We start from the raw sequence: 7276 nt of genomic DNA on the forward strand, positions 1-7276 counted from the left end.
TGCACAACGACTGACATGGAATTTATAAATGCCTTAGATCTGTACTTCAGCATCAATAAAGCCAGCACCAGAGATTCCTATGGAGATGTGCATCACTCTCGGGGAGAATTTTAATGAGATTGAATACACCTAAAATAGGGGATGATCACGTACCTGAATGGAAATGAGATGTAGCAATACAGAAAACAGGCTGAGAAAGGGAGCTATCTTTACCTTTAATCTTCTCTCACAGGATGTATGAAGCCCTGGTCAGGGCAGCATGTTATGCAGATCTTGAACTGAGTGGCTGTTTCAACTGTTCCACAGTACTGGAAAGAGTAAAACGCATAGCTTTGGGTTTGTAGTGTCACAACACAGGATAAATCTTCCTGTTTAATTAAAACCAGCAACAGAGAAAAGATTTATCCCATGCAGTAATCTGTGATAATTCTAGAGTCCAAATTTATTTAAAGTAAAATATAACAACTTTATTTCTTAAAGTATAACAGAGAATAATAAACGAACGACTATTTACAACTTCTTCCTCTAACCTGTCTTTGATCATTCCCCTCCACAATACTAGGTCGACAAGACTCCTAATTAAGATATACAAAACAAAACTGCTTATCTCAAAACCAGGAAGCTTTTGGTTCTTCTCCATTTTCCTGTCTTCTTTTCTTCTTGGGGACTCTGCTTCACCAGTTAAAGGTACTTATAGGAAAGCTATGTTACAGGCAGTCTTTGTATGCTGGTAGCTTGGCCGTTCTTCTCTCAATTTTTCAATTTTCCATGGTCTTGTACCACCAAACTATTGGATGGTATCATTGGCTGTTAAGATTGTCAATATAATAAATTAAAACTTGGTTGGAGGTGGATATTTTGGAGTATAATTTAAAATGTTTTGCTGAATTTGTTTCGAGACAATGAGCTAATCGGGTTGTTCGACCAAACGTTACATTATATGTATTTTTCAGAACTCTTGATGCTGTCAGGTCGTTATTGTTGGCTTTTAATTCTCTAAAAGGTACAGTACACCCACGTGTTCATCACAGAAGTCGCACGGAAACCTGAGGAGGGAATCATGACACATTGACTTCCTTAAAGGTCTTGAGGCAAGCAGATTGGTTTTTATAACAAACGATAATGGTTGCATTTAAACTCCCCAATTTCCTGCATGAGATATCAACAGACCATTATTCTGTGGCTCTAGATTATGAGTCAATGGCTTGACCACTATAAACTGTTTTCCCTGATGTGCAGAGAACAAGTAAACATTCTCAACAGCAATTATTTAGTGACGGACATGGTTATTAGGAACGTGAAACTGTTGCATCCGGATTGAACAAAGGCACAAATGGTTTATTCAGATATTGCACTGAGACCGAGGACGAGACGGGGATATCATGACGGTGGTATTGGACAGGATTGGTGAGTGGGGAGGACATGGAGATGTAAACCTGTGAAGGACAAAATGGATTATGGAGTTTGAGAAGACTCTGGTTCCTTCTCGTATGTCAGTGAGTAATTTATAAATCGTAGTTTGATAGTTATAATATATAAGTAAATGAATTTTTGTTTGGAACTGAAGATATTGACTTGCACTTTCCAAAATGTACATATCATGAGCTGACATTCAGTTCAACCCAGTTGAGTAGACAAATCTAATGACTTACCAGGAACACCAACTATCGCGAGAATGGGATAGTAACCACCTTGAATAATCCAAAGGATATCCAGGATCCGATATGCTAATGATATCCAAGGCTGAGAAAGCCAGTAAAGACCCTCGTATAAACTCCTGTCCATTGTTTGAACATTCCAGTCTAATGTTCTCAGATTCGGATCCATTGTTTGAACATTCCAGTCTAATGTTCTCAGATTCGGATCCATTGTTGGAACTTTCCAGTCTAATATTCTCAGATTCGGATCCATTGTTGGAACATTCTTATACATTGTCCTCAGATTATGAACTATTATTGTAAAGTTCTGTCTAATGTTCTCAGATTCTGATTTCTCCTCTCCGTCTCTCTCGAGCTGCTGATCCCTGTTAGTGCTGTAAGTGATGCTCCTACTCACACTATGGGATAGCACATTGAACAGAGCCCATTTATTTTTCAACGATGGAAACTCTCCACTGGGATGATTAGGATCCACGGAGATTTATATTAATCACAGTCACTGAACAAATAACTCAATTTAACCTCTTTGAGTTCAATATTGATTTTATTAAAATTTAAAAGAACGTTTAAAATTTACTCATTTATTTTGGGATATGTGGGGGTGGCGGAGAGAATGAATATTGGAGATGGTAGATTGATTGCGTGTAATCATTCAATCTGGCTTGGCTATGGGAGTAATGTCAGAGGATTGTCAGAACATAAACAAGTTTCTCCGTTTATAAATGGAAACATACAGTCTGTAACTACTGATCAGTGATTATAATATCAGTAAAATATGGAGAGAACTTTTCTAGTCCATAATCTGACAGGCAAATGTGCCTTCGACAACATGAAGTATAACAGACAAATGGCATCGATGTGTTAGCAGAGAATATGATATGACACACAATTCAGATGGTTAGTCGAGGATCAGAGAGGGCATGTGAGTGTCATGCTCTTAATGTTGTCGATGTCAATCAACTGTGATTAAGTACCATGCATTGGTTTTCAATTTCAGTGTGATTATGTTATTGGGGATATGGCTGCAGAGACTGGAGGGAGGGAACATGATATTTCCCAGTCATCAGTATTGGGATGTTACTCTTTATAAATCATAAGAAAATCAAATTCTGGGACACATCTCCAATGAGGAGTGAGGAGATCCAATATTAACCATACGACCAGAATACATTGGAGCAGAAATTTGGCCATTCAGCCCATTGAGCCTGCTCCGCCATTCAATGATGCTGTTAAGCTTCTCAACACCATTCTTCCACTTTCTATCTGTAACCCTTCATCCCCTTTACAATCAAGAAACTATCTTACTCTTAAATATACTCAATGACCTGGCCTTGATAGCCTTCTGTAGCAGTGAATTCCCTAGATTCACACTCTCTGGCTGAAGAGGTTCATCTTTATCTGTGTTTGAAAAGGTCTTCTCTTTACTCTGTGCCCTCAGATGTTCTTCATATATTCAGCTTTTCATGCCTGGGACCACTTTTGTGAATCTTATCGGAAAATGCTCCAGGGCTAGTACATCCTTCCTGAGATATGGGACCCAAAACTGTGCTCAATAATCCAAATGTAGCCTGAACAAAACCTTATAAAGCCTCAGAAGTACATCCCTGCAATTATATTCAAGCCTTCTTGAAATAAATGGGATCATTTTATTTGCCTTCCCAACTGCTGATAACCTGCAGGTTACCTTTCAAGATCCTTGGACTACCACCCCACCCTATCCCCACCCCCGAGTCTTCTGAACTAGCTCGCTATTTAGAAAATAGTCCATACCTTTATTTTTGCTGGCAAACTGCATGACCTCACACTTGCCCACGCTATACTCCACCTGCCACTTTTTGATCACTCCCCTAACCTGTGCAAATCCTTCAGCAGGAGAAAGTGAGGACTGCAGATGCTGGAGATCAGAGTCAAAAAGTGTGGTGCTAGAAAAGCATAGCCAGTCAGACGGACTCTGCGGAACAGGATATTCGACGTTTCAGACATAAATCCTTTATCGGGAATGAAGTGGGTGGGCGGAAAGGGATTGAGAGATGAATGGGAGGGGGCTGGGAGGAAGGTAGCTTGGAAGACGATGTCTAAATAGAGGTGTGTGGTGAGAGTGGAAGGTGGAGTGTTTAGATGGGAAGGAAGATAGACAGGTAGGACAGTTCAACAGGCGGTGTTCAGTTGGAGGGTTAGATCTGGGATAAGGTGGAGGGAGAGGAGATGAGGAAGCTGGTGACATTGCGCTGGATACCATGTGGTTGAAGGGTTCCAAGTTGGAAGACGACGCGCTCTTCATCCAGACGTCTGGTAGCTAGAATGAAGTGGAGGAAGCCAAGAACTTGCATGTCCTTGGAGGTGTGGTGGGAGAGGCGAAGTATTCAGCCACAGGGAAGTGGGTTGTTGGGTATGTGACGGAGAGTGTTCCCTGAACCGTTCTGCAAGTTGACGCCCTGGCTCCCCAGTGTAGAGGAGACCAGGAGCAATGGACAGAGTAGATGAGGTGTTTGGATGCACAGGATCTTCTCTGCCTGATGTGGAAGAATCCTTTTGGGCCTTGGATTGAACTGAGGAGGAAGTTGTTGGCACAGGTTTCATATCTCTTGCAATGACAAGGGAAGGTGCTGGGAGTGGAAGGTGGCTTGTTGGGGTGTGGAAGGTGGGACTCGTGAGCTAACGAGGGAGTCGTGAAGGGAAAGGTCTCAATAGAATGCTGATAGCTTTGGGAAGGGAAGTATATCTCTGGTGGTGTGGTCTTACTGTTGGTGGCAGAAATGGCGGAGGATGATGCGTTGTATCCTGAGGTTGGTGGTCTGGAAGCCGAGCATCAGAAGGGTTGCTAGAGGGTGCTACTGCACCCTCCTGCAGCTGAACCACCTCTTCGATGCTACCTATCCCTCTATTCCATCTTTGCACTGTTTGAAACTTAGTCAGAATGCACTCAGTTCCTTCATGCCGACCATTAATGCACAAAGCGAATTTTGTAATCCCAACACTGATTCTTGAGGAATACCACTTGTCACTGGATGCCGTCCTGAGAAGGACACTTTTCTCCCCACTCTCTGCTTTCTGTCAGACAGCCATGCATCTATCCAAGCTAGCACCTTGCTTGTAACACCAGGGGCACTAATCTTTTTCTATCGCCTCCTGCGTGGCACCTTATCAAAGGATTTTATAGAAGCAGGTGGATAACATCTACTGGTTCTCTTTGGTCAAATCTGCTCGTTACTCCCTCAAAGTATTCCAGTTGGGCATGACCTCCCATTGATGAAACAATGCTGACTTTGGACTATTTTTGCTAAATCCAAGTATTCAGAAATCCCATCCTTCACGATGGATTCCAGGGTGTTACCCACAAACAAGGTTGGCTAATCAGTCTGTAATTTTCCATCTTCTGCCTAACTCTCCTTATTAAATGGAGTGTCACGTTAGCAATTTTCCAGCCATTCCTGATTTTAGTCATTCCTGAAAGATTACTACTTTCACTTTCACTACCTCTTCAGCTATCTCCCTTACAATGCTGGGGTGTAGTCCATATGGTTCAGGTGATTTATCCAAATTCAGGCCGTTCTGTTTTCTAGCATGTTCTCCTTGGTGATGACCACCATACCAGCTCTGCCCTCTCACTCTCTTCAATTTTTGGGAAATTACTCGTGTCTTCCACCATGAACATTGATGCAAAGTTCCTCATTCGTTTCTTTGTTTTCCACTACTGTCTCTCCAGCATCATTTTCCAGTGGTCCATATTCACTTTTGCCTCTCTTTTGCACTTTGTATATCTAAAGATCCTCTTACAGTCTCCTTTGTTGCTGGTTAGCTTATCTCCATATCTAATCTTCTCTGTCTTTTTTTTGCCCTCTGTTAATCTTTGTAAGTTTCCCAATTCTCTAGTTTCCCACTGCCCCTCACCGCATTATACGCTTGCTCTTTTGCTTGTATGCAATCCCTGACTTCCGTCGTCAGCCCTGGCTGCCTCATCTTCCCTGTACGATGTCTTTATTCCTCGGCAAAAATCTCTGCTGTGACTCCTGAATTAATCTTGGAATCTGCTGCTATTGCTGTTCCCCTGTTTTTCATGCTTGACCCCTCTCCCAATCAATTCTACCCTTATGCCTCTGTAGTTGCCTTTATCAGCTGAAATACTGTTACCTCTGATTCTATCTTCTCTCTCTCAATTGCAGAATAAATTCAACCATGTTTTGATCATTGCTCCAAAATTTATCTTCATCCTAATCTCCATCACGAATCCTGCGTCATTAAATCCAGTATCATCTGTTCCCGAGTGGGCTCCACCAGAAGTTGCTTCCAAAAAGCCATCTCATAAACATTCCTAAAATTCCTTTTCTTGCGAACCACTACCAATCTAATGTTACCAGTTCCCCTGCATACTGAAATCACCCAAGATTACTGTACTTTGCCATTCCTACACATATTTTCTATCTCCTGGTGTATCTTCTGCCCAAGCTCCTGACTACTCTTTGGAGCCCTGTACAAGACTTCAACTGTGGTTGTCTTACCTATGTGGTTCCTCAATTCTACCCACGCAGATTCTACACAATCTGACCTTACTTCCTTTCTTACTATTGATTTAATTTCATTTTTTAATAACAATGCAAATCCACTCCCTCTGCCCACCTGCTTATCTTTTCGATAGGATAAATATCCTTAAATATTCAGATCCCCTTGCAGCCACATCTCTTTGATGCCCCTCGCTTCTTACCTGCTGATTTATTTCTGCGCCAGAAGCTAATTTACCTTATTCCTTGTACAGCATGCATTCAGTTGTAACCTCTTCAGTCTTGCATTGTCCGTCCCTCTTCTCATTGTCATTCATTTGTGCAGTGCGCCTGAAGTTTGATATGTTAAACATTTCCAGATGCTCTATCCTATTTGTGCCTGTGCTGGAGATTTTAATAACCTCTACTGAGTTCTGTACTTTTGCCTCCTCTTTTAATTCGGCTTTTCTAATTAAACCTTATAACTGCACACACACACACACACACACACATGCACACACACACACACACACACACACACACACACACACACACCACACACACACAACACACACACACACACACACACACCCCTAATCAGTTTAAAGCTCTGTCTGCAGCCCCAGTTAGGATTCACTCGGACTTTGTCTCAGCAAGGTTCAGATGACCACTGTGCCAACGGAGCAGGTCCTTTCTTCCTCAGTAATAAAATGTGTTTATTCAACACAAAATACAAAGATAAAAAAGCGTTTCTGTACATCCCAAAATATGAAAACTACAAAAAGACGATATTGTTCAAATATACTTACTATGTGGAGCTATATCAATTATAATGTGAATTACAAAACCATGGAAGTGGTGTGGAAACTTTATCAATCATTATTTGACCCAGAGCTGAGATCCTGATTTCCCCCCTGCCAGTGATTCCCTTCACTGAGATTCCACCCTGCCTCTCACGCAGTGTCTACAGGGGCTATATGTTCCTGTTGGCCCAGAATATGTAAATTAATCCACCTTCTCCCTGGAACCAATCTATTTGTCTATTGGATTGTGTTCAGCAGTCAGCAACTCAGCTCTGGGATGTTATTAGCGATAAATGATCTGGGATGACAGCCAGTATCAGCATTTTGCTCACAGGGT

Source organism: Hemiscyllium ocellatum, unplaced genomic scaffold (genome assembly GCF_020745735.1).
Source record: "Hemiscyllium ocellatum isolate sHemOce1 unplaced genomic scaffold, sHemOce1.pat.X.cur. scaffold_400_pat_ctg1, whole genome shotgun sequence".
In the NCBI taxonomy this organism is placed as follows: domain Eukaryota; kingdom Metazoa; phylum Chordata; class Chondrichthyes; order Orectolobiformes; family Hemiscylliidae; genus Hemiscyllium; species Hemiscyllium ocellatum.